Consider the following 22,794-nt stretch of genomic DNA (forward strand, 5'->3'; position numbering starts at 1 on the left):
GCTAGAGGGAGTTAATGGGGAAAAGTCATTCAGTAACAAATTAAAAATGGAAAGATGAAGCAAATTTGAAAAATAGTGGCATTTCAGGATTTTCAAGTTGATCAGTTTACTGACAGACCATCCAATTTGTTCTTAAAACAGGTTACAGAAAAGAAGATTAAATTGAGACTACCAAAATATGAAGATAAGAATTTAGACCAAAAACCAAAGTATGATTGGTTGAGGGGACAATTTTCCTTTGTGTGACATCATCCCAAACTCCAGTATTATGTCAATTCTGAGTGGTTTCGGGACAATTCTGTGATCTCTCAAAGCTGGAGTAGTGGTTTTAAAAGGTCTAATAAAAATTCCTAGGGGTATCTGGGTAGCTCAGTGGTTGAACATCTGCCTTTGGCTCAGGTCGTGATCCCGGGGTCCTGGGATCGAGTCCTCTCTCTGCCTGTGTCTCAGCCTCTCTCCCTGTGTCTCTCATGAATAAATAAACAAAATCTTTTAAAAATTCTAGCTTATGTTCTAAAAAGACAGTAAAATTAAATCCAATTCAATAATCATGCACCTATTTAAGGGTAAAAGATAGGACCACCTGGGTGGCTCAGTCGGTTAAGCATCTTCGGCTCAGGTTACAGTCTCAGGGTCCTGGGATTGAGCCCCTCTGTCAGGCTCCCTGCTCCATGGGGAATCTGTCTCTCCCTCTCCCTATGCCCCTCTCCTACTTGTGCATACTCTCTCTCTTTCTCTCTCTCAAACAAATAAATAAAATCTTTAAAAAACTGTTAAAAGTTACATTTTAAAAATAGAAATTATTTTAAATTATCTGGGCCAGTAGTTTAGCCTCATACATAAAAAAGTCTTTGTGTGGTAAATCTCAAATAAACCCAACTTAATGTTATTTCAGCTTTTGACTGAAAAGGGGACATAATACTTTTTTCAATTCTTTGTAGATGATTTTTTTTTCATCTACAGTAGATGACAGTTTTTATATGATTCCAAAGAATACCTGTACCATGCATTTTTTGGTCCTTCACTTGGGCATTCTCACATCCTAGTGACATAAAAGGATTTCTCTAGACTTCACTCTGGGGTGTCATCTCTGTCCTAGTTTATACAATGAACCCCAAACAGTTATTTTCTTGGTAGTGAAATTTGCCTTACTACAGTGGAAGAATGTACAGCAGAGCAGAGAACGGTTCTACAATCATCTTTGACATCAGAAAAAATCCCGGCTTCAACTCCAAGCTCTCCAACACACAGCACCTTTTGAGCCTTATTTCCATATCAATAAAACAAAATCATACTGTTTATCAACAACAACAAAAATCTGGTTAAAAAATGTGCAGAAGATCTGAATAGACTTGTTTCCAAAGAAGACATGTAGATGACTGACAGGTACATGAAGAGACATTTAACATCACTAATTATCAGAGAAATGCAAATCAAAACCACCATGAGAGAGCACCCCACACCTGTCAGAATGGCTATTATCCAAGAGACAAGAAATGGCAAGTGTTGGTAAGGATGTGGAGGAAAGAGAACTCTTGCACACTGTTGGTGTGAATGCAAATTGGTGCAGCCACTATGGAAAATAGTATGAAATTCCTAGAAGAATTCAAACTAGAACTATCATATGATCTAGCAATTCCACTTCTGGGTGTTTACCCAAAGGAAATGTAAACACTAGCCCAAAAAGGTATTTGCACCCTCATGTTTACTGTGGCATTATTTACAATAGACAAGGCACACATAACCTAAGTGTTTATTGATAGATGAATGGGTAAAGAAAATGTTATGCAAAGACACACAATGGAATAGTATTCAATCATAAGAAAGAAGAAAATTGTGCCATCTGTGACAGAATGAATGGAATTTAGGGAAACTATGCTAAGTTAAATAAGTCAGATAAAGAAAGACAAATACTTTATGATTTCATGTATATGTAGAATCTTAAAAAAGTCATATTATTTGTTTTATTGGCTTGTCAGGATGTTTTATTTTTTCCAAGGCCCTTAGCATGTTGTTAAAAATATTAATCTAATAGAAACTTCTTTCATTAATACAAAAACTTGGGATACAACTTAGCTAAAGAGCAATACATTACAATTATTAAAGTGGAAATGCATAAAAATGGAACATAATATCTATGACTCACGTTCAGAATTGGAAGATATCATTAGGATACCATTTTTCTCTAGAAACTATTTAATTATCTTTTGCCTCGCACTGTGGTTGTGCTTGGAAATAGGTAGTTGAATAATATCAAGCTGACCAGGCTATAGTTTAGAAGCAGATGTACAATTTCAGAGTTGTGTGCTAATTACAGTGTTTGATCTGTCTATAAGGTATTTCAACCCATGCAGGGAGTGCTCTAGTCTCAGGTTAGGTGAGGAAAACTATCTGTTAAAGCTTTTTGGAGGAGGTAACTCACAGGATAGTTTTGAAGGAAGTGCAGGAACTAACCAGGAAAGAATGTCCTAGATAGAAAAAAAAAGGTTAAACATACTGAGGCAGGTAAAATGTGACCAAGAAACTGTAAGCCCTTTGATGACACTAGATTGATAGTTTCAAAAATACACACTTTAAAACTTTAACATTCCATGAGATTCCCATGTTTGACCATATTTCCAGGATAGAGAAAAAGGCCAAAAGCATTTTGATAAAATGACTAAAGTCAATAAACAGAATCATTCATTATTTTGAAAATATAGCAGCAATCCCGTTAGGTTCAGACAAAGGATGCCCACTAATGTTTAATATTTTTATGGCCTTCCTGGTGATGCAATAAAGCAGGAAACTGAAATAATATTTATTATATTAACCAATATCAGAGAAAATATAAAACTATCATTATTTGTATTTAACAAGAACTTCTTCCTGAAAAATCCAACAGAATCAAACTATTAGAACTAAGATATAAATTTGATTTTATTTACACAACTAACAAACATATAAAACTTGATGGATGTCTTATGTAACTAATAATATTATCAGATAGTCAACATACTGTGGGAAAAGTTTCCATTCATAACAGGAGCAAAAACAAAAATGTTTGGAAGTCATCGTAATAATAACTCTTCTGAACTGAACCAATCTGAATGTTTTTTGCTGAGAGATGCAAAAGAAGGTTTAAAAGTGGAGAAAATACCAAGTCCACAGATGGGAAAATTAAATATGATAAGCCAATTCTTCCCTTTTTAGATTTTATGCAAATCTAGTAAAAATCATAGTGTGACTTTTTCTGAACTTGACAATATGAATTTGTGACTCATTTAGAAAAACAATCATTGAGAGTTGTGAAGAAACATTTTAAGTATAACAGCTAGTTTGCATTCAATTACATTATTTATAATCAGTCATAAACATTTTTAATAAAACTATAACAATTAAAGCATTTTAGTATTGGAACAAAAAACACAGATATGCCAAATAAAATATTCACAAAATAGACAAACATATGAATTTATAACAAACCAGGAGGTAGATTCAGTAGGAAAAAAATATTTAAAAATAACACTAATTTGCTAACTCCTTTAATTACAACTTCTATAAACCACACACAAATATAAATTACAGAGAAAATGTAATAAATGACATTAAAATGACTAAAAAAAGATAGGTGGAAATTTACCTGACTTAGGAGAAGGTGTGATTTTACAAAAATATCAGAAGTCTCAAAAGAGAAGTTCTATAAGTTACCTCATCCACAAATTTAAGGTTATTGTGCTTCAAAAAGTATCATAGAAGTTAAATATAGAAAAATTTGCAACAAATATAAGAAAGGTTAATAGCCTTAATATGTTTGCAGAGGCTTTTAAATAAAACAATAAGAACTTGGGGGGAAAAAAAGAAACAGGGGTTTATAGGTTATAAAATATGAATGTCAAAAATGCATTTCAATACATGACTACCCTGACTGATAAGACATGAAACAATAATAAAATCGATGTATTATTTCTTTTGCCAGTTAAGGAGAGCAGAGTAGTTGTTTGTTGTTGTTCCTTCTCAAAAAAAATACTCACGGTTGGTGTGGCGATAAGGCATCCACACCCCCTGCATGGAAGTACAAGTCTAGGAAGCACAAACTCTTGGAAAATAATTGGTTAGTGTGTTATCAAGTGATATGAGAAGTTTAGAGCTCTAGATCATGTGATATTCTTTCTAACAATTTTTATTAAGGAAATGAAGAATCCTGAAAAAATATTTATTTTAAATAAGGTCTTCATCACAACATTATTTTTTACTCAAGCTTTTGATTTGAGAACAGCTTTAGACTTGCATAATGATTGCACAGATGATACGGAGGGGTCGCATGTACCCTTCATCTGGTTCCCCTGTTAACATTTGAAATTAGTACTGTAAAAAAAAAATGAAATTAGTACTCTGTATTCATCATGGTGGATGAACTGATATTGACATACTGCTAACTGAGTTTATACTTTTCCCCCATATTTCCTTAGTTTTTATCTAATCTCCTTTTTCTTTTCCAAAAATCCCATCCATGATACTATATACTACAGTTAGTATCAGGCCTCCTTAGCTCCCCCTTGCTTTTGGATGACCTGGAGAGTTTGGAGAAGTACCGATCAGGTATTCTGTAGAATGAACTAGATTTGTGTGATGTTTTTGTAATGATTATACTGAGTTTATTGGTTTTGTGAGGAAGACTGCAGAGGCGAAGTGTCATTTTCACCACATCATATCAAGGATAGATACTATTACCATGTCTTAACACTAGAGAGGTCAATCTTGATCACCTGGCTGAGATACTGTTTGTCAGATTTCTCCACTTTTTATACCTTTTACTCCTTTTATATACTGTACTCTGGAGAAAGTCATTATGTGTTGCCCTAGTACACTAATGGAGTGGGGAATATTACTTCTGAAAAAAAAATAGTAGCTTTACTTCCAGAAATATAAAACTAGTTTATTCTGCTTTTTCTATAAAATGAGTCATTATGTATATAAACATTACAGATGACATTTAAAAGAAAAAACAAGCTGACTTAAAGTGTTTTTCCCACAAAAGGAATACATATAACAGGTGACCTGGACACATTTATGTTGGCTGGGCAGTGTATTCATTCTCCTGGTTGGGCTGCAAGTCCACAAAGCATACTTTATTGTGTTCCCTTTTGGCTCACTTAATAACTGACCCCCCAATGCACACACACCCATACTCATATAAACAAATACATATTCTTCTTTAGGTTTTCTAATAGCATACAAATATAATATTAATGGTCATACATTACCAATGTCCTGACCTGTTACCCATTTATAGACTTGTATTGAATGAGGGATCTTGCCCATTGAAATTCTTGTCTTTGTTTTTCAATTTTTTTTTTTTTTTGGTTTCTGACAAGATCTAGCATATTGTCATTCTCCTACTATCAAAAAGTTAATTAAACTTTTTACTCTGAGGAAAACATCAATCCACAGGCTGCCCTAAGAAAGAATACAGAGAGATCTCATGAAAACTTTATTCAGTTTCCCTCAATGGGAACCCCTTTTAAGACTAGTATAATAGTGCAACCAGGATTCACCTTTGATACAATCCACTGATCTAATTCAGATTCTGCCTGCCTTGTACTCACTGGTGTGTGTATATTTGCTTCTGAGCAATTTTATCACATGTGTAGATTTACGTACCTACCACCACTGTCAAAATATGAAACAGTGCTAACACTCCAAAGATCCTTCACATTAACCTTCTATTAGAACATCTTCCTCCTTGTGGACCTCTTTGTCCCTTCTCTAACTCTTGGAAACCATTAATCTGTTCATTGTTATAATCTTGTCATTTTAAGGATGTTCTACAAATAGATTCCTATTGTCTATGCCCTTTTGAGATTGATTCCCTACTTCCATCAGCAAAGAATTCTCTTGAAATTCATCCAAGTTGTTGTGTACATCAATAATCCCTTCCTTTTTATTACTGGGTGGTATTGTGTGGTATGGTTGCACTACTGCTTATTTATTTACTGCTTGTATATTTATTTATTAAAAGAGAGTTTGACTGTCTCTGTTTGCTGTGTTGGACTCTAATAGATAAATCCAATATAAATAAATACTTTATAAAGGTTTTGGTGTGAACCTTATTCTTTATTTCTCTGGGATAAATGCCTAAGAATGCTTAGTTGCATGTCAGTTTTCAAGGATTTGCTGAACCATTTTTCCTTTAATCCTCTCCTTCCTGTATACCCTATTAGGAAAGGTGTATTTGTGAGGTTAATCCATGATTCTGTATACTGTGGCTCATACCATAGTTCATCCATTTCCATTGCTGTGTAATATTTCATTGTATGAATCTACCACAATGTAGTTACCTATTCTGTTGTTAAAATAATGATGATGATGATGAAGATGATGATGATGATGATGATGATGATGATGATAATAATAATAATAATAATAATAATAATAATTGTGCCTGGGTGGTTCAGTTGGTTGAGCATCTGACTCTTGGTTTTAGCTCAGGTCATGATCTCATGGGTCGTGGGATTACATCACGCCCTGTGCTTGGCTCCACGCTCAGTGAGTAGTCTGCTTGAAAGATTGTCTCCCTCTGCCCCTTCCCCCACCCACCCTCCCTTTCTCTCTAAAATAACTACATCTTTTTTTTTTAAGGGAAATGCATTAAAAATAACAATAGCTAAAATTCTTGCTACACGTTGTCAGAATAGATTCAGATATAAATACTTTTCATGTAAATTTTAGTATGTAACCTGAAATGTATATGATCAGTAATTTAATAATCATTTACAAGATTTACACATCAATGCTTTCAGCACCTAGAGCAGGTATCAGAACATTACTCGAATCTTGGAAGATTGCTCAGGTCCCTACTAATTGTACCCATAACTCACACCTTTGAAGTAAACACAGTCCCAATTTCTAACACTACAGGGAGCTTTTGTCTACTTTGCTTACATGGTTTCACATAATATGTACTTTTGAATCTGGCTTCTTTTGTTTAACATTCCCATTGCTGTGTAATATTTTATTGTATGAATCTACCACAATTTAGTTACCTATTCTGTTGTTGATACCTTTCAATTGTTCTCAGTTTTTAGCTATTATGGACAGTACTAGTATGTGCATTTTATTATGTGTCTCTTAGTGAACATCCAGAAGTATTTCTTTTCATTTTTAATAAATATTTATTTCAGAAAGAGAGAGACAGAGGCAGAGAGTATGATTGGGGGTGGACAGGCAGAGGGAGAAAGTCCCCAAGCAGACTCCCCACTGAGCACAGAGCCCAAGACAGGGCTGGATCCCAGGATCCTGAGATCATGACCTGAATCAAAATCAGGTTAGATGCCCAACCAGTTGAGCCACCCAGGCACCCCTAAAAGCATAATTTTGAGTGTGTACTTATCATGTGATCAGCTACTCAGGTGATGTGCAAATATTCAGCTTTAGTAGATATTGCCAAATGGTTTTCTAAAACAGTTGTGCTCACTTATGATCCCACCAGCAGTATATGGGGACTCCATATCCAAATATGTGTTTTAAATCTCCTTTTTTATCACATGTGAAAACAGAGATTAAAGCTATTAAAAAGTGGGGCACCTGGTGGCTCAGTGGTTGAGCATCTGCCTTTAGCTCAGATAGTCATCCCGCGTCCTAGGATCAAGTCCCACATTGGGCTCCTCACAGGGAGTCTGCTTCTCCCTCTGCCTATGTCTCTGTCTCTGTCTTATGAATAAATAAATAAAGACTTTAAATTAAAATAAGGATGTTAAAAAGTTTTGTTTGTTTCTTTTCATGTTACATAGCGAATAAGAGAAGAATCCTTGGTTGATACTCCGGTTTCCCTAATACCAATAATACTATTTTTCTTTTTCTTTTTCTTTTTCTTTTTCCTTTTTTTTAAGAACTTATTTATTTACTCATGAGAGACAGAGAGATGCAGAGATACAGGCAGAGGGAGAGGCAGGCTCCATTCAGGGAGCCTGACATGGGATTTGATTCAGGGTCTCCAGGATCACACCCTGGGCTGAAGGCAGCATTAAACCTCTGAGCCACCTAGGCTCCCCCACTATTTTTCTATTAGATCATAAAGTTAATTACTTGACTATGATCAATATACTTCAATATATCTCCTTTTTTTCCATAAATGAGTGCTTCATATGTTTCGTTCTTCTGATGCTCTTCTACTCAAGGTCCAGCACAGGAAAATCATGGTTCCTCCTTAATTTCACCAGCTCACAGCTATCTCCTCCCACTTTTGATCAGCCTTACTAACTTGCCACTACATCACTTCAATAAATGCTCTTGTTAAATATTTAACTTTTACATATTCTTAGTTGATATCTTGCCATCTAGAGTGCAGGCTCTTTGAGAGGTAGATATATCCTTGGATATCTATTCTCTTTATTGATGCAGATAATTATCAATTACAATTATCAAATTAATTAATTAATTTAAAAGTTTTAGCTATTGCAAAGTTAATAAGGTCATCTAAGGTTTAAATGAGGTAGTATACCAACTCAAAGCAAAGTCTGGAAACACAAAGTTTTAAGGAATCCTGCACATACATAGCCTGGAATGGCAGACACATGGAGTTCTGGCACAATGAGTTGAGTTAGGTTTTATTTTGCAATATTATTTATAACTTATTGAGTTCAATAAATTTGAATCAAATAAAAAGCTCAAATAAAAGTGAGTTGAAATATATTACTTGGGGGAAATATAAATTAAAAGTAATAAGTCGTATGCTAAAAGTTGGTTTAGATGAAATGTGAAAAATCGGGAATTAATGAGATAGAAACTATCTGACAATAATTATTCTCAATCATAAGGTCCACGAGGGAAAGATTCTTACCTCTACAAAGGAGATTTTTGTTTAATTCATCTTTGTTAGGAGAGTACTTGCTACATATGTCTGAGTGTTTTAGATGCTTTGATATGAATTAACAGATGGGAGAAAGAAGAGATAATCTAAAGCCATAAAAAACACAAGGAAAACCGTGGCTAATAGTTTGTTTTGAAACTTTTAACAAAAGAAAAAAAAAGAAACTTTTAACACATTTTTTTTTTTTTATAAAATGGCTTTGTTTAGATCTTTAGAACTTCCTATTAGGTCTTTAGGATGGTTCCCTATAAAATTATACACTAAATAGAATCCACAATTAAAATAATGAAAATAGTTCACCACTAGAGAAATTTAATTTCTAATATCATTTGATCATGTGGCTTCTTGTTAAATAAAGAAAATTTGTAATGAGTCTACTCTGAAATGGAAGAACTGAATTTGTACCACAAGTCATTGGTGAAATCAAGCCTCAAAAGTGTTGCTCCTGGCCTCATTTATAGATTCTGGTCAGTGAAAGGCAAAGCTCAGAAGCAGAATTTCAATATTTGATCTGAGGTCCTCTTACTTGAACATTTACATTCCTCTACTGCCTGAGTAATAATGATTCTACTGGAACTCTTTCTGTGCAATTCAAGTTTCTTCAGTGGGATACAAAAGACAAGTAACCTAAGAAAACATGCAAATAATTGCATAATAAACTTGAAAACATGCTACAGTTTTAATGATCAGCAATCCAAATCATAATAACGAAATGCCAATTCCTCCTGTCATATTGCCCAAAATTAAAGGATTTATGAAATCTAATACTGGTATGTATGTGGGGAAAGAGTCACCCCCATACATATGTTGTGAGGATATTATATAATACAACACTTTTAGAGGGTAATCATAATCCAAATTTGAAAAAAATATATCCTTTTACTTAACAATTTATTTGTAGAAATCTATAACTGAAAAATATTTGCTCAAGTGTTTAAGGATACATGTATATGTGTTTGTGTTGTATTTATACTACATATAATAATTATTATTACATATATATTTATATCAAAGTGATTTGAAATATAAAATGACACCTATTATAGAGCCATTAAAAATAACATCCATAACCATTTATATACAGATTTAGAAGAGTTAATTCAGATTGTTAAATGTAAAAAGCAAATTGCACAAAATATATGTATAAGATAATCTAATTTTTTATTTTGTAAATGAAAATTCACATAGTATACTTTGCGTTTTAAAGCATATATCACACAAGAGTAAAAATCTGTGAAGGAGTGGTGCAAATCTGCTTGGATGAAACAGAGAAAAGCAGTCCTGCTGTTCATCAGTCTAGGTGGAAAAACAGATGCAGATCCAGTCAGTCACCAAGTTACCAGCAAACAGTCTTTCTTCCAAAGTCATGCAGCAGCTGGATCGTGCCTCAGAGACACTCTGAATGACGCTGCTTCTTTGCACTGATGCATCTGGTATGGTTTGCTACCCCCATCTGCTATTGGGGATACCTGATGGCTAACCCCTCCCACCTCTGACAGCTTCCAACCCCTGGTAAATCTCACTTCTCCTACCCTCAGAAATCTCAGCCAGTCCAGAACTAATCCCAGCTTCCACCAGGTCCCCATTAGACCCCTCAGTGAGAGCCCAAACCATATACTTGATGCTTTCCTTCTCTGGCTTGTCAAGAGGCATCTCATGGTTTGTCTGGTGCATCTGCTCTGGATTCTGTGAGTTGAGAAATAAAATTCTGTCAGACTACAAATTTAATTAGATTTTAACAACAATATGAACATGCATGTATACAGAGAGGTATATGCATGTATCTGTCTACCCACTCATCTATTATCTCACTAGGTAAAACAAAAAGTTCTGGAAGGTACATATCACATTTAAGCAGCTGTTACTCTGAAATAAATAGAGGAAGGTTGAAGAAAGCTTTTTTTTTTGATCATTTAAATTTTTCTTATTATAATGTTTATAATTGATCTGTATGACTGGGTTTTTTGTTTCTTTTCTAAGAGGGAAAATTAATGATTAAAAACATTATTCTACTTCAGCCAATTCTTTGTGTCTCTAGAACTACACACTCATACCCACACCCACATATGAACACACATACATACACATACCCTTGCTAAGAAAGCTGAGTGGCTCAAGTGTAGATTAAGAAACTATAAATATAGGTGATTATTCCTTCCACTCTTTTACGAAATTCAAATCTACTTTAACTTTAATTCAAAATGTATTTTCCTCAAAGGAAAACTATTAAAATGAGTAATAGCATATTATGTATACATGTAATATACAATTATATTTTTATTTATGTATATCGCTTTTTATATTATATGATATACTTTAATTGTTTAATAGATATTTATCTACACCTATTCCCATATCTAAACCTAACAACTGCCTGCTTAAAATAAACTGGGACCAAGAACCAGAGTAACAGTTTACCTGACCAGGATTTGATTAAACTACTCTCAAGGTGTGCTTCTCCCATACATTCGTGTTGGCAAAGAGCATGTGGACTAGAAAGGAAACTGAGTACTCAAGAGGTAATGGGCCATAGTTAGTCTTAATTACCTGCCTTTGCTGTTTCTTCTTCTCTGAAAGGAAACACAGATGGAAGAGTAATTAATGCAAACACTAATTAGTCATCTCATTTGCCAATTGTACATGATAAATAAAACAGATTGCAGGAAATGCTCAGCAGGTTGAAGTAAGGTGAGGCCAGTAGGATGAGATAAAGAGATGCTTATGGTTGGATTGGTAGTTAATCATAAAACAAATCCTGCATTTCCTTACATATAATTTTAACAGAGAGGCAACAGAAAGAAAGGTAAATCTAAGGGTTTGCCTGTTTTTAAAAAAATAAAATAAAAATGTGACCAAGGACATTTTATACTTTGTCAGAAAGTATTTTGGCAAAGAGTTTGATTTAATGCAAGTAATTATTATGCATAAATCCAATTTTTGAAAAACCCATCCAATATACCAATGTAAAAACAATTACTGACTTTTTATAGAATGTCAGATAAATTTTCAACACTAATAGTTGATATAAAAATAGAATTTTTTGAGGTGTACCTTCTCTTTGGAACCTTTTAGTCTGAATTAATTTACATCAGAAAAATATTTATGCATAAGTCTTGGATACAAGGCAGTGTGTTAATGCTGTGAATGGGATTTCCATATACTTTATTAAAAATTGCAGAAACTGGTAGAAATTAAAGTCAAAGTGTAGCGTAAATATCATCTGTGCCCCTTCCTCTCGATGTTGACTGGGCTCTTCTTCGTAGTTAAGTAAGAACTTTTGAAAGCCTGTGGGGGGAAAAAGTCAAGATAATAGACAATTGAGAGATGCCACTTTCCATGAGGCAAGAACAAGTAAATGAGTATTGAAGAGACAAATAAAGATTTTAAACATTTTTTAGTCAATCTTCCATCTCATTTCTTATTTTAGGAATTCCTAGTAAACAAGTTGCCTAAACATTTAATGGTGAAGTTGGGCCTCCAACACATTGACTTCCAGGCCGGTGACTTTTCCATTAACAAAGGGTATCACTAGTAGTGGGAAAGAGGATATAAAGGATGGACAGAGTCATTCTTTCAGTTGAAAGAAATGTGAGTCAATTTCCTTTTCTTTCTTTCTTTTTTTTTTTTTTGATTTTATTTATTCATTCATGAGAGACACACACACATAGAGAGAGAGAGAGGCAGAGGCACAGACAGAGGGAGAAGCAGGCTCCATGCAGGAACCGACATGGGACTGGATCCCGGGTCTCCAGGATCTCACCCTGGGCTGGAGGCGGCACTAAACCGCTGAGCCACCCGGGCTGCCCCAATTTCCTTCTTTTATGTTTGATTAAGTTCAACTTATTTCCCTCTATCCCACTCTCCCTTCCTTCTGTTCTCCCTCTCATCATTCTCCTTTTCCCCTTTCTTCCTCTCGTGCTTCCCTTCTTCCCTCCCTCCCTTTCTTTCTTCTTTCCTTCCTTTCTTCCTTCTTTTCCTCCAACTCCCTATTTCCTGTACAGAAATATCAGAAGCAGAAGATGAATCAGAAAGAACATGTGATATTTTCAGCTCTACATACAGCAAACTCTTCTACAAATCCCACAAAGCCACTCGGTGACATATTTTGAGAAAATCTAGACCATGGCAATATAGTGAAGTTATTTTTCAACAGCAATGGAAACATTGCTATTGAAATTTTGTTGGGAAAAAAATATTCATTACATGGGACTCTTTGGCACCTTGTAGGACACTTAGTATTCTTGGCCTTTGACCCTAAATGAGCAAGCTACACTCAAGGGTTGTGACAACTTAAAAAGCCCCACACTTTAAAACACCAAGAGCAGGATGACTGTATGCCTTATTAAGAATTAAGAATTAAGAATTCTTAAGAATTAAGAATTAAGAATTACTTAGGCTTCAAAAATTAAGGCTTCGATTTGTGTTCAGCTCTTACCACTTAATGGTCGTGAAAAAAAAGAAATAAGCAAACAACTTTTTTCTTTTATTATAGAAAGTTCATCTCCTTTATTGGTTCTTATAAGTTCAATATGACATGTTTGTGAAACCATTCTTTCCAAATTTCAAAAGGTCATATGAATATGAGAGTGTGTTCTCATTTTCCCTAAACTTTGAATATAACCTTACGTTATTACCTATTTTTTTTTTAGTAAATAGAGTGATCCTAAACAGAGTGATCTTTAGTTTCCTTCTAAAGAATAATGTAAGGAATTCAGCATGTTGTGTAGAAGCAACTCTCTTCCATGGTTTCCAAACGCATCCTTCAGAGCCCAGAGCCCAGCGTCCCTCTGAAATGCAAGCAGAAGTTGGATCAGACAACTAAACCCCACGCTTCTCAGCTCTACTTGAAACCAAGCAGTTCTGCTACTAACTTTTTTTTATAATGGACTTTTCTTATCTTTGAACATAAGGTTTTGTAGCTTAAAAAGTTCTCACAAATATATTTATGGAGCCCATATTTCGTATTTTTTCTGATTATAGTTCAGCCTAATTATAAAAAGGAATGGGGATATAATTTTGTTCTTCGTGCGTAGGAAAATTCTCCATAACCCTGAATCTAAAAATAATCACTGTTGAAATTTGGCCTCTATTCTTCCGGAACTTCTCATGTGGATATGTGCTTATATAAAAGAGATTGCACTCTGTATACTTCATAATGTAAAGCGTATATCTAGCCACATCTGTGTAAAGTCTATGTCATCCATTTTTATAATTTTATAGCATATAATCTTCTAAATTTTCTTTGCAGCTATTTTATTTGCATTTAACACTTCATAGCACATATAATTTGCATAGTATAATTATGCATTTCATATACAAATTGATCAATAAAAGACTTGTTGGGAGAATAAAAGGACAAAGAGGCAGTCCTAGTGAATTGTCTCCTTTGGACAGAGAAATGTTTATGCATCATAAATTAATGACAGATAATAACAAATTTATTTTTATTAATAATAGAAAACTATATGCTTAAGATGTTTTATATTTTCAGAGTGACTTCATACATATGATGTGTATAATCACTAGAGTATCCCCATTAGAAAAAAAATGTTAGCTGCAATTTTTTTGCAATTATTTTGTTTTGATATTGAGCTGACAACAAACACTGAGAAATTTAAAAAAATAATAATAAAGTCTCACATATGGGCAGCCTGGGTGGGCTCAGTGGTTTAGCTCTGCCTTCAGCTCAGGGTGTGATCCTGGAGACCTGGGATCGAGTCCTATGTCAGGCTCCCTGCATGGGGCCTGCTTCTCCCTCTGCCTGTGTCTCTGTCTCTCACTCTCTCTGTGTCTCTCATGAATAAATAAATAAAATCTTAAAAAAAAATGAAATCTCAAATATGATCAAAGTCAACTAATTTTTTCCAAAATTATTATTTTCCAAAATAGCATAAGCAGTTGCAAACATATCTAACATACACCCTATTTAGAGAACACAATTCAAAGGCATATCTCACTTAATTTTAACAACAATAATGCAGCTAGTTAATCTTTGTTTTGCTCTTAAAAATGAGTAAGTCAGGGGTGCCTGGGTGACTCAGTCAGTTGAGTGTTGGAATTTTGGTTTCAGCTCAGCTCGTGATCTGAGTCCCAACATCGAGCCCCGAGTCAGGCTCTAGAGCCTGCTTAGGATGCTGTCTTTCCTCCCTCTGCCTCTCTTCTCTCTCTCTCTCTCAAAGAAAAAAAAAAAAATTATCAATCAAAATGCTAAACACTCCTATGTAATATGTGTTTTAATCTTCATAACAAACACGAGAGAGCCCGTATTCTCTTCTCTAAATTTACAGATGAGGAAACTGAAGCTCAGAAAGATGACAGTTGTCCCAGGTAATTTGCTTAAGGAAGAAGTGCCTATTGAATTCTGGACTCATGGAATTAACTACTATTCTATTCTGTTTCTCTAATACAAATCACTGCAAATTATTAATATATTTAATTCTATAATAGAACTCTTCATCTATATTGTAGGGAAAATCTTAGATTCTAGTAATCTAATTTTCATTTCAGTATAAGGGAGATAAAGAAGCAAACAAACACAAAAAAAAAAAAAAAAAACCTCTGAATGAAAAAAACAAGTATTCTATCAATGCAGTCACAAACATTAATTTAGTGTTTACTTTCTGCTGATTGCCTTAGTAATGCAAATATTGCTCTAATGAGAATCTTGCCCTTAAGGAGCTATGATCTCACACATGATGTTGAATCTCTAACAGATGTGGTCACTGATCACCACTCATGCTCGCTTGACATGAGTGTGTCCCGGTTTATCACATTTCCGGGTCAAGAGGCTGGGGTCTGTGTCCTAGGGCTTTCTGAAGATTTTTGTGTTTGTCATGGGCTGTGCTGTTTCCAAGAGCAGTTTCTGTGCATGGACTGGAATACGTGTGTTATGCCATTTTTATTTTTATTTTGTGGTGAGAGACATTTGTCCTGAGTCCATCTTTTTCATTTTTATTTCTTTAAACATCATTTCACTTCCTTCAGTTTTTTCTTTCTTTTTTTTTTAAGATTTTATGTATTTATTCATGAAAGACACAGAGAGAGCAAGAGACATAAGCAGAAGGAGAAGCAGGCTCCCTGCAGGGATCCCAATGCTGGACTCCATCTCAGTACCTCTCCCCCTCCTCCCCCCTCCAGTCATGACCTGAGTCTAAAGCAGACACTCCACCACTGAGCCACCCAGATGCCCGACCCTCAGTTTCTTTTTGCTGTTCTGTGCATTTTGATGTTGGAAAGTTGACAGAGAGACAGGTAAGTTTAGCTTTATAGGAAGCTTCTCTTTTAGTAGCGGTCAGAAAAAAAAACAGACATTTTTCTCTCATTTTTCATGAGTGGACTACAGGACTTTCTAGGGAATATTTCTTGAAATGCCAAACCAGATGTTGTAAAATGTCTTCTACCCTGTGCTAAAACCTTTTCTCCTAAAACCTCTTAAACTTTAATAGCAGAAATATATCATATTAACGCCCAGACTGCTACATTAAAGTAACATTAGTGTTCTTGAGTTACACCCTCCATGATCTAGTAAATTCTGAGAAGGAGCTTCCACTCTTGGTTTTGAGCATCAACATTGCAGTATTTAAGGTTTACAAAGGTGGATATTCAACGCAGGAAATAATTTATATTCGCCAATAGGCACTGACAGCTTGGGTCCAACAAGGTTATACATTATATATTTCAACAATTGTCAGGAATATTTATTGAGAGCCCATTGTGTGTGAATTGGTGGACTTCATGCCTGTGGGGGCACACAAAATAAAATAGATGGCAGGGACCTTTACCCTCAACAAACTTAAGAGTTTTTAGAAAGGATCCATAAATCTAGTTGAAGATTATATTAGATGACTTCTGACATTTTTTTCCCAACTGTGAACTTCTAATAGTCTTTTATAGTGTCCTCCTTCTATATATTTCAATTTAATTCCACTTGACCAGAAAGAAAAAGAAAAGAAAAGAAAAGAAAAGATTTGAGGTGGTTTATTACAAGGACTTATTTATTTAGTCTAGGAGACTTAAAAATAAATGGGTAATTGTAGCAGGAAGTTGAGACAAGATGGTTACTTAAATTGAGCATTATATTATGCTACTGTTATTTATAAGAGTGATACCTGAAAGCCTTCATACTCTACTCTGGGGCAGGAAGAAGAGAAATAAATGAAGCAGCTCTCTCAGACTTTCCCATCAAAAAGACCAACTTGATTGTTGTTTTGAGAAAGAGAACTCAGAATTTCATTCCAGTCCGTGCAATTGAATTCTGACTTAAACCAGGAAAAAAAATATTTTCTGACTTACATCAGGAAAAAAAAAATAGTTTCTACAGTTTAAAAAAAATAATCCTGTAAACTCCGTGATAGAGGAGAGAAAAGGAGAAGCATGATGATTTGTACTCCCTCGTGAATTTATTATCTCCTTAGTTGTGGAGTAAATGTTTGGAAGTTAGGTGGCTAGAACTGTCATCAAGTTGTATTTGCTTAGAAAGCACACTGTTCTACCTCAATAATTTGTTACAGATTAATATGCTGAATAAGATTTATAAAGATGAATCCTTCACCCTTTGTAAGATGTTGATAAAATAAACAGTTTCCATATCAAAAACTATCATCAAGATTGTTATTGGAAGGCTGGCTTTGTAAGGTAGAGAAAGAAGTAGGTGCTGGTGGTGGGGCTGGGGGGGAAGTCAATCTGTGCCCCCCCAGCCATGACACCATCTCCATTTAAATCATCCTTTTGTCAGATAAAGAGAAGTCTTCCAGTTCTTCAGCGTAGTCACTTTCTTGGCATGGGATTCTAGAAACAATTTATAGATGAGCATTCAATTAAGTCATTTTGAGGAATATAATAGAAAATATACCTTTAACAGGGATTTTGCAGAGGATATAAATGCATTTTTTGTAGTGTTGCTTTTTATTTATGCGAGCTTCAAGATGTGTTCAAAATGAGATATCAAATTGTAGTTCAACCGAACAATATCTGTATATTCCTTTTAAGTCTGAAAGAGAGTTCAGAAAATCCAGAGAAATGAAATTTTTAAAAGAATTTATTTATTTATTAATGAGAGACAGAGACACAGGCAGAGGGAGAAGCAGGCTCCCCGAGGGGAGCTCAAGGCAGGACTTGATCCCGGGACCCCGGGGATCATGACCTGCGTCAAAGGCAGATGCTCAACCACTGAGCCACCCAGGTGCCCTAGAATTAAATTCCTAAGTCCAATAATACTGTCTAGAGAAGTAATTATTGGGCCAACATATAGGTTTTTGTTTTGTTTTTAACTAGAGGGAGAAGAAAGGAAAAAACAGACTTCTTGAGTACTGGTAAGTGTGCCACGTGATGGGCAAAGTGTTCTCCAATCTGTCTTGTTATTTGATCTTATTTTGTCCACATATCAGTCTTAGAAGAAAGTTTCACTCTTTCAGTTTTTTAGAACTTTTACAGGTTCAGAGAAGCTAAGTGACTTGCCCTTGATGAGGTCATGTCATGAATAATACTCTCTATCAGAGTATGATTCCAAACCTACAGGACTTTAAAAGTCAGGCACTTTTTGCTGCAGACTGGCTCATTTTGATGGCAAAAATGTTCCCCTCTTGGATATACTATGACATTTACCTTTCAATGTAATACTGATTACTTAGTCCCTCATTATAGATTGTAAGCCCTTTTGAAAATAGACTGTACCTTACTATCATGTTCTTGTCTCCTGTAATTTCTACCCCAATGCATATATAATACTATATAGCCCCATTTCTACTCCAGTGCATATATAATATAATGCAGCCTCTGTCCACCTGGAGTCTTTCCTCTTTCCTAATTTAAGAAAATCCAGATGTGATTTTTCTAAGGGAGACTTGTTAACGTTTATTTGTTGAAAACAATTTTAGACAGAGAAATTGTACAGGAACAATTATAAATCAATGTGTCAACTGGTTTAAATTTAAAGTAGTTGGAACAAGTCACTTCAGTGCTGAAGGAAGGGCTTCATGAAATAAATACATTTCATGCCAGGTTTTGAATGAGTAGTTGAAAATGGATTGCCAGAGGATGTGGGAATTAAATCTGATGACTTCAGATTCAGCCCTGAAATGATGGAAGGACTGATTCATGTTTTTAAAAAAAAGATGAGATTGGTTACAAAGCTCACATTGACAATCAGGAGATATCAGACCATTAGTAATGGTAGTAATAATAGTTCCAATTTACTGAATACCCCTCTGTGTCAGACGCTACGAGATGCCCCTTGGCAAATCAGTTTTTACTTATCCTTCAAAACACCTAAGAGGTTACTTTTTCAAATACTCATTTTACAAATGAAAACATTTAGGGATAGAGTCTAAATTTCTCTAAGTTTCGATAATTACTAAATGATAGAGGCATTTTTTTTCTTTTTTCCTTTTCTTTCTTTTCTTTTTTTTTAATTTTGAGTATAGTTGATGCACACTGTTACATTAATTTCAGATGCACAACATAGTGATTCAACTTCTCTATAAATGCTGTGCTCACTGCAGGTGTAGTTACCATCTGTCACCATACAACACTATTCCAGTACCATTGACTATATTCCCTATGCTGTACCTTTTACTTCCATGACTTATTCAGTCCATAACTGGAAGTCTGTCTCCCTCTCTCCTTCACTCATTTTCCCCATCCTCTGACCCCACGCCCTTTGGCAACCATCAGTTTGTTCCTTGCATTTATAGGTCTGATTCTGCTTTTTGTTTGTTTATATTATTTTTAGATTCCATATAAGAGTGAAATAACATGGTTTTTATCTTTCTGACTTATGTCAGTTAGCATGTATACAGCTTCTAGGTGCATCCGTGTTGTCTCAAATGGCATGATCTCATCATTTTTATGGCTTCATAATATTCCTCTGTGTGTGTGCATGTGTGTACACGTGTGTGCACCACATTTTCATATTCATTCGTCTATCAATGGATATTTAGGTTGCTTCCATATGAGAGTCAGCATTTAAAAATAGGCCTGTTTGACTTCAGAATCAAAACCTTTACCTTAGAAAACAATGTCATGTTATGAGTGAGATATGACTATGTTGCACTGCCTGGATTTGAATTTGAGTCCACTCTTACAGGTTTGTGACTTCCACCTCTAAAATATTCTGTTTTCTCATTCTCATTCTCAAATTTGGGTTGTTGGGAAAGTTAAAATGCGGTAATATGCCTCATATGCTGCCTGACACAAAGTATGTGATAAATAAATACTATGTATTGTGATGTTGATGATGTTGGGTATGAAATTGATGACGATGATGAATTTATGAGCTATATATTGATACTTATATACCCAGTATCTTGTGCAAAGTGCAAAGGGTTAAACATATAGGGCTATACTAACTGAATGTTCATAGATGTTTGCTAAATGAGCACTGAGAGAGTGTAAGGAAGATATGAGTCTTATTTGCATTTTATTCTTGGTTCTCTAGAAAGGCAAGCCCATAGCCTGTGAACCTGCTCATATACCCATTTTGGGTAGAAATCCCATGAATGCTATTATTTATGTTTGAAGGAAACCTTTCCAGATGTAAGATTAGAATAATTAAATTGTACTTATTAAATTTCTACAAGAAAAAAAATGAGAAAAGGGTTCACTGGGTTTTATGGAGAAGCTCTTCCTTCAGATATTTCGTAGGAAAATGGAGAGTAGTTTGGAGGAAATGAGATACAGAGGAAAGAGCGATTATTTACTAAATCCTTTCAGAAAATTCATTTGACAGATCTGTTTGGAAGAATTTTGTTTTTACTCCTTCCTGAGAATTGTTAATAACTTTTCTAATCCTTACATAACGTCATTAAAACCCTCAGCTTCATAATTTCTCTCAGGAGAAGACCTTGAATTTTTGTTTTGAGAATAAAAACAATAAAAAAAAAAGTTTAAGGTAAAATCAGAGCAATGTTGCCAAATAAACTTATATATTTGAGATTAAACAGTCCCTGTTTTAAGTGCTGAAGGGATTTGGGAAGGACCCCATAGACTGACCCTTGACTGTAGTGTTAACAGGGGAATTCTTATAAAGTAGATAACAAATGGCCATTTGCTGGAAATGAGGACAGTTTTTCAGTATGTGTGTTACTTCCAGTGCCATTCGCTGTTTCCCTGAAGAATTCTCCAGATGTCTAAATGCTGTGTAAACTGGCTCAATGCCAAGTGTAGTGGACAAACCTATTTTTTCATCTTCCTTCCTCCCCTCCTCTATTCAGTCTCTCTCTCCTCCCCCTCTCTGTCTCCCATTTTACACCCCCTGCCTCCTGCCACCACAACTATCTCTCTCCCTTCCTTCTGTTTTTCAATAATACCATGAGGCCTTATTTTGTCCAAAGATGATGATAGATGTTGGGCAAACAAAGGTGAGCATCTGCTAGCCCTGTTCTCAATGGCCTTATTGCCTGGACAGGAAGACAACAATTAAGGAAGAAGGAACATATCAGGGTAAAGCTCCTAAAAAAGTTAAACTAGAGGCAAGTGGCATTCCAGGGAGAGGCAAGAGAGAAGACAAATCAGGTTAAATGTTGACAGAAATGCAAGACAGTTTACCATAAGAATATGCCTTAAGCAAAATTGCTCTTGTTTCACATTCTATGTTATCTTTTTCCCTGTGGTCACGAAGGAACCAAAGTGGTATTAACCATGATGGCAGCACATTCTCCTTTTTTTGATCACTGGACTCGTACTTGACTTCTCCAAGACTTTTGACATAGATGATCACACCTCTATCTCTAAATACTTGCACTGTTGACTTTCAGGACACCACACTCTCCTGTTTTTATTCTATTTTACTCTTTCTCAATCTCTTTTGCTGAGCCATTCTCATCCCTCTTACATTTTCCATTTTTAAAACACCAGAGCTCATTCTCCAGACCGCTTTTCTATGTACTTTCTATAGCTACTACGTCATCTGGTGGATTTATCCAGCTTCAAGGCTAAAGATAGTACTCTAATATATCCAGTCCAGACTTCTTATCTAAAATCTCTTGTTTCTGTTTTATTTCTCCTCCAAATATTTAATACTTTCTAACACAGTATAGAGGAATTATTTTGCTTATTTTCTATCTCCTTCTACTTAAATATAAGCTTTACAGACACAGTGCTTTTTGTTACTTACTCACTACTTTTCCTAGGACTTGGAATAATGCCTGCTCAGAACAGGCACTCAGTAATTGTTTTCTTTTGTCGTGGGGCTGCACGAGAAGAGTCAGAATTTTTCAAGACACGCAAATATTCCATCGAAGTGTTACAAGTCCAAGAGTTGAATATGTACAAGGGCAATCAGTGTAATGTGTGTTCACAGCTGCCGTGGAATCCACTATAAACTTGAAATCAGGAACTTTCATTTTTAAATTTTGTTTTAATTGACTCTATTTTCTAATACAACGTTGCTTTTGAGGAGGGCTCCTGTGCTTTTACTAGCACTTGTTAGATTTGAGGAACTGGCCCTCTGTTTCCTTTTTGAACATTCATTTATTTCATTTTCTATATCCTTAATCCACCATAACATTCTAGAATATGAACTAGGGCAGCAGATGTGTATGCACCTCACAGTGGCAACACTTTATTATATTTTAAATTCTTTATGATGCTTGGCTACTGTCATTGTATATGATATATAAGGTGGCAATTTATATACAGAATTGAGATGGTATGTGTGAACACGAGTAATGCACACTTCAGTTAATCCAGAATTCTTCACCTCACTTTTGCTTTAAGGAGTTCTATTAACCAGGATGTAACTCATTTGTGTGCACAGTGAATAGAGCAGCCCTTCTCTACCAGTTCATAATTTAGCCAGAGGGATTCCAGATTGATTCTCAGCTGGCAGCCACACAGAACAGAATAGCTCCATAGGGCCAGATGTGAGCGTTGTGCTGGTTTTCATGCTTGTTTTTTCTTTCTTTTTTCCTTTCCTTTTTGTAAGTATTATTATCATGAGTCATCCA

The 22,794-nt window shown here is 35.1% G+C and overlaps 1 long non-coding RNA gene across 1 annotated transcript in view; it reads right to left on the reverse strand.

Moving 5' to 3' along the window:
- Positions 1 to 9,999: 9,999 nt before the first annotated feature.
- Positions 10,000 to 22,794, reverse strand: part of LOC121493886 — a 104,847-nt gene continuing 92,052 nt past the window's right edge. The window contains exons 3-4 of the long non-coding RNA XR_005988579.1: positions 11,399 to 11,421; positions 10,000 to 10,537 (exon numbers count right to left, since the gene is read on the reverse strand). This is a non-coding gene — a long non-coding RNA (uncharacterized LOC121493886). The remainder of the gene's footprint in view (positions 10,538 to 11,398; positions 11,422 to 22,794) is intronic.

This window comes from Vulpes lagopus, chromosome 6 (genome assembly GCF_018345385.1).
Source record: "Vulpes lagopus strain Blue_001 chromosome 6, ASM1834538v1, whole genome shotgun sequence".
Taxonomy (NCBI): domain Eukaryota; kingdom Metazoa; phylum Chordata; class Mammalia; order Carnivora; family Canidae; genus Vulpes; species Vulpes lagopus.